Genomic DNA, 11,136 nt, shown 5'->3' with positions numbered 1-11,136 from the left:
TATGTGGTTCATAATATCATCATCATAACTATAAATATAATGTATGTAAGTTATTATCACAACTATGGTATAAAGAAAGATTAATTTAAAGAAAATCCCCCTTAGATTATTGAGAAATGTTGGAGATGCAATTCCATTTTTTAGGCTGAATTGGATCACATCATCCCTCTTCTTTAAAGCGATTTGTCCTCAAATCGAAGGGTGGTTTATTTTCAACGTTCCTCCATTCCATAGCTATTGTTTCGTCAGAAATTGGTGTTCCTTTAATAGTCTCTTGAGTGAGATATGCCCATTTAATTTTGCTTTGAACAATTAGGTCCCTTGATTTCCCAAAAGTGGTGTCTCTTAATACTCCAATAGGTATGATCATTGAACCCTCATAGGTACGTCCATTGGTTATTCCAAAGACATGTTCTTTGAATGAAAAATGGTGTCCTTTTGCTGTTTGATGGACACGACCTTTGAATGAAAAAATTGTGTCCTTTTGTTGCTCAATGGATATTTCTTTTGGATTCCCAAAGGTCACATCTCCTAAACCTTTCTTTTGACGAATAACGTCCCTTGGTATATCCTACAAGTCAAAGAAAAAATATGCATGTTCAATGTTAGAATAATCATCTTCAACCTTGCATTTTGTCAATAGGCATTCTCGAATCAAGCACTTTGAAGAATAAGAACTTATTCTCAGATCAGTTTCCTCCATGGTTGTTGCTTTTCCTTTCCTTATAGCCTCAACACTTTGCTTCATTTTGGCTTGATCATTCTGGACTTGTTTAGGCGTTAAAGGAGTAAGAATAATATTCTATCCATTATGGCTGAATGAGTATTGATTGGTAAAAAAATCATGAATAGTCCTTTTGTCATATTGCCATGGCCTTCCAAGAAGTAGATGGCTATCGTGCATAGGGACATCACACATAACCTCATCGTTGTATTTGCTAATAGAAAAAGGAACTATCACCTGTTTGCTAACTTTGAGTTCTCCTCGTTCATTGAGCCACTGCAACTTATATGGATGTAGGTGCTTCACTGTTTTCAAACCAAGCTTTTCCACCATTATTGTACTAGCCACATTAGTACAACTTCCACCATCTATAATAACAAAACATACCTTTTCATTTACATGGCATCGGGTATGGAAAATGTTATCTCGCTGTGCAATGTATTCCGTGACTTGAACATTCAAACTTCTTTTAATTACCAAAGCTTCTCCTTGATCAAAGGGATCGACAAGAGTGATCACTTTATTAACCTCAATAGGTTCCTCTTGTTGTTCCTCAGATTCAGATTCTATTTCACCATTTCCAAGTAAAAGCATGGTGTTCCGGTTAGGACATTGTGTAGATACGTGTCCCCTCCCAAGACATTTAAAGCATCTAATGTCTCTTGAACGTTCAGTAGTTTGCTTTCCTCGGTTGGGATCCTTATTTACTTGCTGATTCTTTGAAGATTTGTCTTGATCTTTCACAGGAGGAGGAGTTGTCTTCTTGATGTTGTTTGGACTCCATTTGGATGTTGTGGACGTAATATTGTGAGATGTATGTCTCTTCTTTAGTTGCCTGTCAATTTTCATTACCATTTGCAACATCTCATCAATTTCAATGTAATGATACAAGTCCAAGGTATTTGCAATTTCAGAATTAAGACCAGTAAGGAATCTCACCATAGTTGCTTCACGACCCTCCTCAATGTTGACTCAGATCATTGCGACTTCCATTTCTTTGTAGTAGTCCTCCACACTCCTTTGGCCTTGTTTAAGATTCTGTAACTTTTGAAACAAGTCCCGGTGATAGTGAACATTACGACCCCTCCTCAATGTTGACTCAGATCATTGCGACTTTCCATTTCTTTGTAGTAGTCCTCCACCTCCTTTGGCCTTGTTTAAGATTCTGTAACTTTTGAAACAAGTCCCGGTGATAGTGAACATTAATAAATCGTTTTCGCATAATACCTTTCATTTCATGCCAAATTGAGACTGGTCTTTCTCCATTCCTTCTTCGGTTAATGGTAAGTTGATCCCACCATATTAAGGCATAATATATGAATTCCATTGCTACAAATCTTACTTTCTTCATCTCGGAATAGTTGTGGCAACTAAAAACGTGTTCCACTTTACTTTCCCATTCGAGATAGGCTTCAGGATCAGTCTTTCCTTGGAATTGTGGAATTTTGATCTTGATATTGCTCAAATTATCATAAAAAATGGCACGTCTAGGGCCTTGGTATGCTGCTTGTTCTCCATCATCTATATTTTCTTGAACATCTTCTTCTGGAGGTGGTGGTTGTTATTATCTTCTGGGGGCTCCATTATTATGGGCTGGTGGTACATCCTGACGTTGATCTATCTTTTCATGAATAGCATCAAACTCTTCACTAAACATTCTCATCATTTCGCCAATGAGTGCCTACATTTTTAAGTTTGGTGCTCCTGAATTTTCTCTAGGGCTTTGAGACATGGTTAGTGCAATAAAACAAATTAAACCTTACCAATACACTAACTAGAAAAGGTTAAGAAAAAAAGTAAAGTTATGTAATAAGAAGATAAAGAATAAGTAAATGAATAGTAAGAAATGAAGATAACTTACAACTCAAGTTGCAAAACTTACTATCTTCCTTCACAAGAAACAACAAGGATACCTCCTTCTAGTTTTTTTTTTGGCAGATTGTATTGTGCTTCTCTTTAAGTGTACTTTGTAACTTTCTTCACATTTTCTTCTTTTTCTTTTCTTTCTTTTGTACTCCAAATTTGATGTAGGAATCTTTTTCTTTTCTTTTTGTTTTTCTTCTTTCTTTTTCTCTTTTTGTTTCTTTTGTTGCAGCACTTGATTGTCAATCCACCAAAGCTTTGATTACCGCTTGATGTAAGGCTAATCAAGCTTCTTCAATATGGAGAATTGGCAACCTGTTATTTTCCGATCCTTCTTCAATAATGGAGAAGTTGGCAACCTTGTTATTTTCCGATCTAATAGTGACACCAAATGCTACACTTTGAATTAATAAGTAATCTGCAAAAATTCAAAGAAAGAAATGATTAAAATGGAATATGGAAGAAGAAAGGAAATGATAAGTAAGGAAATTGAAAGAAATGATATCAAAGTGGGCTGCGAAAATGTTGAATAAATCTCCTTCAAGTGATGTTAACTTCGACCTCCAAATGGTGGTGATGAAATGCCTTGTTGACGAATGAAGGATGATTTAATGGTGAAGAGATGGTAATGGAAGGATGATGATATGAACGTGAATGGTGATGGAGGATGGTGATGGATAAATTATGATGAATAGATAGTATCTTATAAATCTAACAAGGAACCAATGCTATAGAGGAGCAAAGACCCGTTTCTTGTAAGTATTATAAAGGATGGTATGAAAAGACTTTGACCCACTAGTTATATAAACTAGGAACCAGAAGTATCAAGGGAAGGAATGACGCCACAAACTTTAGAAAAGCTTGCTTAATCGATATAGTTCCAAAAAGAACTTGAAGAGAGAATAATCTCACAAAGAGTTTGTATTATTAAAAGGGTTCAAGTTAAAAATGAATATCAAAGCCATATTTATAGGCTTACATAGGTTTGGCCAAATAAATAGGTGTCCATTCGACTAGATACATGACTTTTAAATGTAAATACATGTTATTTTAATGAATGGGGATGTCCTTGGCCGAATGGTCTCCTTGCTCTTCATCTTGGCGCCAACTTTGAACAAAGATGATGCTTTGGCCGAATAATGAGAACTCTCTTCATTTTGGCACCCATTTCATCCACACGCATGGGACATGTATGGGCTGGTCATGAGGCACTCACATGGGCGACATAGGGAGTTTATGATGTGGCTCCTCTTGGCGTTAATATGATCAGCAACTAGGTGTGACTTGGCATCCATCTTGCATCTAAGCGACGTGTTATCAATGGGGCAGTAACTAATTATGAAAGGGGACATTTGTGTGAGGAATGCTTTCATCATTTGGGCTTCTTCCCTTGGGTTTGGGCTGAAGTTGAGCTATCCATAGATGATGGACATGTGTATAAGTCTTAGGCTAACTCCTTATGAAAAGGTACTTCTTGGAATGGCAACTCTACACGAAAAGGTATTATTCGAAAAAAATTATCCTGGACCATATTTATAGTGCTCTGTGTGGTGAAGATGATGGTGCAACTCTCCAGCTGAAAGGAGGTCTCTAGCTAGCTCAAAAGTCCAGTTCAAGTCAGCTATGAGCTCGGAGGTTAGCTGGCAACTTTGTCTCAAAATGTCCTTAAGCTATCCCGGAGTTGTCCTAGTCAAGTTTCCTTAGCTCAATGACTCCAATTCTAGCTTTAAGTCAGCTCCCATCATGTGGCCGAACATGTACCTACACAATGACTCCAATTCTAGCTTTAAGTCAGCTCCCATCATGTGGCCGAACATGTACCTACAAAAGAATACATAATATAAGCTAAGTATTTAAATAAATAATCATGTAAATATATGGTTCATAAAAATAACTTCATACATTCATAATATCAATATTACAACTATAAATATAATGTATATAAGCTATTATCATAACTATGGTATAAAGAAAGATTAATTTAAAGAAAATCCCCCTTAGATTATTGAGAAATGTTGGAGATGCAATTCAATTTTTGATGCTGAATTGGATCACTTCAGACTCCTTGGTACTTATTTAAATCATTATGTCCTTTCACCTTTGTGCCTATCTAAATTATTGCCTTGAAGGTTGGTATGATTTCTTCACCATAAGGAAGAAACAAGTTGCTGCAAAATAAATCAAAGTTAGTAAATGAAAAACTATTAACAATATGAATGGAAATAATAAACCAGAGTGGATGTTTAATGGGCATTGGTTGCTTAATGATAGAAAACTCTATTGGTTGTTGAATTCCCTTCAATATTTTCAATGTATTTGGAGCTTGAATGATCTTAACTTTTGGTACTTCAATTGGCACATTCTATTGAATTTCAAGAGGTACATCATTTGAAATGTCAAAAGACATGTCTTGTGGATCACTAAAAGTCACGTCTATTGATTCTTCAAAAGACATGTTTCTTGAATCTCCAGCTTGAAAAATATGTCTCTTAGAATATCCTGCAAGGAAAAAGAAATAGTAGAAGAACATTTGTTAGGTAAAATTTGTCCTTCACTCTGGTTCTCTTCTCTACACTCATTCTTTTCAAATATTCCAATTTCAATTTGTTCCACTACTTGCAAAACATCCTTTTCAACTTCAATAGATTCATTTTCAATTCTTCTTGTCTCCTTAAAACGTTCTTCTTCAAAGTTTCTTTTTATGACCTTCATTTTCTCTCATTCCTCTATACATGATTTAAGGGTCACTTGACATTCATGGACTTGACTTGGAAGCATAGACGCCAGTATGATTTTCTTTCCTTGATGTTGGAAGGAATACTTGTTAGAAAATCCATCATGGGTAACCTTCTTGTCAAACTGCCAAGAACATCCTAGTATAATGTGGCTTGTACTATGGGCACCATGTCACAAAGGAATTCATCACTGTATCTTATAATGGAGAAAGGTACAACAACTTGTTTGGTTACCTTGGCTTCCCCCACGTCATTAAGCCACTGAAGTTTGTAAGGATGAGGATGCTTGGATCCAACTTTTCCACCATGTGAGTACTTTCTACGTTTGTACAACTTCCTCCATCAATGATCACCACACAAACTTTATCTCCCACGTGACATTTTGTATGGAAGATATTTTCTCTCTGTTCATCTTCTTGACTTTGAATGTTATAAGTCCTTTTGACTACAAAGATATTGGATGGAAGAGACATGTTACCAAATAAGGAAAAATGAAATGTGTGTAGGACTTACCAAATATACTCTCACAAGCCTTACAAGTCACTCCAAGGAAACTTGAATGTCACTTAATCCGCTCGTGTTTGCACTCTAGGACTTTAATGGCTTTTACTTATCCTCTTCTGATCTCACACACACTCAATCCTTTTTCCTCTCGATTCTCTTATCCCAAGTTCCAGAGGACTTTACTCAAAACTGTATCAAGTAAATTTTTACTTGTTGGGCATCGGCTACAAAAAGGTTAGTAGGAATGGAAAAACAAAATATAATGAAAGGATGGCTTAGAAATAGAAAGAATATAACAAAAGGGGTTACTCACACAAAGTCACTTTACAACCTTCTATCACAACAATCAATTTAAAGGTTTACTTGAATGGCTTGGTGATGAGAATTGTTATCGTATGCTTTCAACTTTTCTTTATTTCTTTCTTTTCTTTTTTTCTTTTTGAGTGCTGGAAATTTCTTCTTTTGGAGTGCTTGACTTTTCTTTGCTAATTTTTTTTTCACTTGAACTTCTTTTTGTAATCATAATATAACATTGTATTCATAATAAATGATAAATTGAAACATGTAATAATAATATCCTAAGAAATGATATGTAATCATAGCATATATTTGGATGATATGGATAACATGATCAAATAAGCATAGAATGGAAATAATTATATGATAATTTATACTAACATGTGAATGCATGGTTATGATAGAATATAATGTATAAATGATATAATATAAGATAGGGTAAGGAAGAACTCCCTTAGAAGCAGCAATGAAGAACATCCATGGTGTGTTCAAGTCATGGAGAAAGTTGGAGCTAGTTTGGATCGTATCAAATAAGTTACTATCATAATAACTATAGATATAATATATATATATATATATTATAACATATGAAATAAGCATTTTTATGTATAAAGTTAGAAAGTTTCTTCCCTTAAAAGGTTAGAATAGTCAATGTAAACATGATGCTGAATTGGATCACATCATGTTTGTTTGCATTTCTTTACCCTTGCTGGATTTACCTACTTGTATTGTTTTGGATCCCTCAACATTATCCTTTAATTGGACCGGGGTTGGCTTCCGAAAAGTATTAGGCTCTTATTTCCATTTGGTGGTCAAACTTGGGTTACTCTGATTAAAGACCTTTCTTTTAATTTGTCATTCAATTTTCATGGCCATATGTACCATATCCTCAATCTCTACATAATATTGTAATTCAACAAGGTTCGCAATTTCAGGATTTAAGCCATACAAAAACCTTGCCATGGTTGCTTCCCTATCTTCATCAACATTGGCTCGAATCATGGCTATCTCCATTTCCTTGAAATAATCTTCAATGCCCTGGCTTTCTTATTTAAGATTTTTAAGCTTGTGATAAATATCATGGTGATAGTGAGTATGCATGAACCTTTTTCTCATAATGGCCTTCATTTCTTCCCAAGTATTGATTGGGCATTCACCATTTCTTCTTCTTGAACTTACTAATTGGTCCCACCAAATGAGGGTATAGTCCACAAATTCCATAGCGACAAGCCTTACTTTCTTCTGCTCTGTGTAGTTTTGGCATTCAAAAATATGCTCGATTTTGATTACCCAGCTAAGATAGGCTTTCGGATCAATTTGTCCTTGAAATAGAGGAATTGTTACCTTGATGTTGAAGTTAGCATTTTGGTACCTTTCCTTTCCCTTGGATTCATTTGGAAATATCTTATTGTTCCTTAGGTGATTTGATCTACCTCAGCCTCCTCTTCAAATTCTTCTTCTATTATAGTGCAAACTATCATTTCATGTAAGGGCTCCAATTCTAGTTTCAACAATATTGCCATCTCATGCATAATTGCTTGAGTTTGCAAGCTAGGGGCTTCTCTTTCAGGTGCTCGTCCTGGACTTCGAGACATGATTAGTGAAATAAAGAAAATAAAATGTGTAAAAGTCCTTACCAAATAATTCTCTCACAAAGCCTCACGAGTTCACTCCAAGAAAACTTGAATGTGACTCAATCCGCTTGTGTTTGCACTCTATGACTTCAAGGCCTTTACAAGTCCTCTTCTAGTCTCCTACACTTAAGCCTTTTTCATCTCAATCTCATTGTATCGAGTTCTAAGTAACTTTACTAAAAAATATATCAAGTAAAGTTTACTTGTTGTGTGTCGGCTGCAAATGGTTAGTAAGAATGGAAATGGAAAGCAAAATATAATGAAAATGGTGACTTAGAAATAAGAGAATAAAGGGGTTACTTACACAAAGTCACTTCACAACCCTTTTATCACCACAATTAATTTTATAGATGCTTACTTGAATGACTTGGTGATAAACTTGTTTGTTCTTTAAACTTTTCTTTGCAATTTTCTTTTATTTTGTTATTTTGTTCTTCTTTGAGTGCTTGCAATTTTCTTTGATGATTTTTTGTGTACTTCTTCTCTTGCACTTATCTTGCATTTTTTTCTATTTTGTTGTTGTTGCACGTTGCTTCTTCTACCAAAGCTCTGATACCACTTGATGTAAGGTACTCCTACCTTAAATTTATTGTGGATCTAGGAAGGAACTAAACAACCTGCATAAGTGAATGCCTCAAATATATGGCTTGGTCGTTGATGCAAGAGGTGAAATGAAGGGCTATTTATGTTACGAAGTTAGTAGCGGAAGTAGGATGATAAGATAAGGTTATGGTATGGCTTATGAAAGAAAGGATGGTTGGTGAAGATAGTATCTTAGAAAGACCAAGGAAGAACCAGTGCTACAATGAGCAAAGACCCTTACAAATCTCTCTAAGGGATGGTAACAAAGGACTTGGACCCACTATCTATAAGGAGATATGAACCACAAGTATCAAGGGAATAGATGTTGATGCCACAAGTAATAAATTTGTTGATAAGTCGATAAAACTCACAAGGACTTGAGAAAAGAGAATAATCTCAATTAAATTATATGAAATGTGTGTTTACAAATTGAATATGACTAACCTATTTATAGAAATTGAAAGGACATTATCGAATGGATACATGTTGGTTTGGCCAACCCTTGTGATACGAGTCAGCCCATTGATTGAGGACCTCTTCGATTATACCAAATCTAGAACGAAGTAAGCAATTCCTCTACAGTAAACTTACTTGAAAGCAAGGGTGATAATGGGGTTGTAGGGTTAATGTTATGGACAAAAATGGCTTAAGAAATGATGAATAAAAAAGAATAGGTAAAGCATGAATTCAAAGTGCCAGAAATTTAAGATAACAACAAAGAACAAGGAAGAACCTATACTAACTAGTATAAACTCGAACCTTATACGTTAAATGTTTAAGGAATTGGACCCGTTAGATAGCAATCTAAGAACCCAAAGTATTTAAGGTTTAACACAACAAGACCAGACTTGAAATGTCAAGAAGATAATTCTAAGAAAAACCAAATTGAGAGAAAACCTCACAATAGTTTTAATACATGAAAATTCTGATTACAAAATGAAATATGAAAACCTATTAATAGAACTTGAAAAGATATGATTCTGCCAGCCTGATGTAAGGCTAACCAGGCTTCTTCAATAATGGAGAAGTTGGCAATTTTATTGTTTCCAGATCTAGGAGAGACACCAAATGTTACACTTTGAATTGATAAGTATTCTGCATAAATTAAAAAGAAAGAAATGATTAAAATGGAAATATGGAAGAAGGAAGGAAATGATAAGAAAGGATATGGAAATGGAAAGAATTGAAATAGAAAGAAATGTTATCAAAGATGGGTTGCGAAAGTGTTGAATAAATCTCCTTCAAGTGACGTTGAATTCGACCTCCAATGGTAGGATGAAGTATGACTTGTTCATGAATGAAGAATGATTTAATGGTGAAGAGATGATAATGGAAAGATGATGATATGGGCGTGAATACTGATGGAAAGATGGTGATGGGAATAATATCTTATAAAACTAAGAAGGAACTAATGTTATAAAGTATAAAGACCCGTTTCTTATAAGTCTTATAAGGGATGGTAGCAAGGACTTTAACCCACTAGTTATATAAACTAGCAACCAAAAGTATCAAGGAATGGTTTGACGACACAAACTTTAGAAAAGCTTGCTTAATCGATATAGTTCTAAAAAGAACTTGAAGAGAGAATAATCTCACAAGGATTTTATATTATCAAATGGTTGAGTTTACAAATGAATGCCAATACCTATTTTAGATTTGTAAAGGCTTGGTCGAATAGATACATGCCTTTTCAGGAAAGTACATGATTTAAATTAAAATGCATAATGCTTCGATGAAAGAAAATGTTTGGCCGAATGGTCTTCTTATGGTTCATTATATTATCAATGGTTGATTTACAAATGAATGCCAATACCTATTTATATTTGTAAAGGCTTGGTCGAATAGATACATGCCTTTTCAGGAAAGTACATGATTTAAATTAAAAATGCATAATGCTTCGATGAAAGAAAATGTTCTTGGCCGAATGGTCTTCTTATGGTTCATCTTGGCACCATCTTTGAAGCATGCCTTGCTTTGATCGAATAGGAGAAACCTCTTCACTTTGGCGCCCATTTCACCCACATGGGGCACATGTGTAGGCTGGTCATGAGGCACTCACATGGATGGTGTAGAATGCTTAAGGTATGGACTCCTCCATGGCGTGAAGATGAGCAACAAGTTAGGTGTGACTTGGCATCAAACATGTGTCTAAATGACATGTCATCAATTGGGCAACAACTAATTTTGAAGGGCACATTTGTGTGAAGCAACCTTTCATCGTTTGAGCTACTTCCAATAGGTTTGAGCTGAAGTTGAGCTAGCCATAGATGAAGGACATGTGTATAAGTCTTAGGACAGCTTCTTGTGAAAAGGCACTTCTCGGAATGGAAACTCTTCACGAAAAGGTACGAATCCACAAAACTTAACCTAGACCATATTTGTAGTGCTTTATGTGGTGAAGATGATGGTGTAACTCTCCATCTAAAATAAGGTCTCTAGCTAGCTCAAAAGTCCAGCTCAAGTGAGCTATGAGCTCGGGGGTCAACTGGAAACTTTATCCCAAAATGTTCTTGAGCTATCCCAGAGTTGTCCTAGTCAAGTTTCCTTAGCTCATTAACTCCAATGTTGGCTTTAAGTCAGCTCCCATCATGTGGCCGAAAGTGTACCTACAAAAGAAAGCATTTATAAGCTAAGTAATATAAGATAATCATGTAAATTGTGTTTATAGATTATATTATATGTTAACACAAAATATAGTATATAATACATCGTTTGGGGATATATTTATAAATGATTCAAAGGTTTTAATGCATTTAGTTGTAAGAGCTTCCCTAAAAAGTTTGGCTCTTGATCGAGT

The sequence above is a fragment of the Hibiscus syriacus genome, unplaced genomic scaffold (genome assembly GCF_006381635.1).
Source record: "Hibiscus syriacus cultivar Baekdansim isolate YM2019G1 unplaced genomic scaffold, ASM638163v2 tig00111837_pilon, whole genome shotgun sequence".
NCBI classification, from domain to species: Eukaryota; Viridiplantae; Streptophyta; class Magnoliopsida; order Malvales; family Malvaceae; genus Hibiscus; species Hibiscus syriacus.
This window is presented reverse-complemented; position numbering follows the sequence as displayed.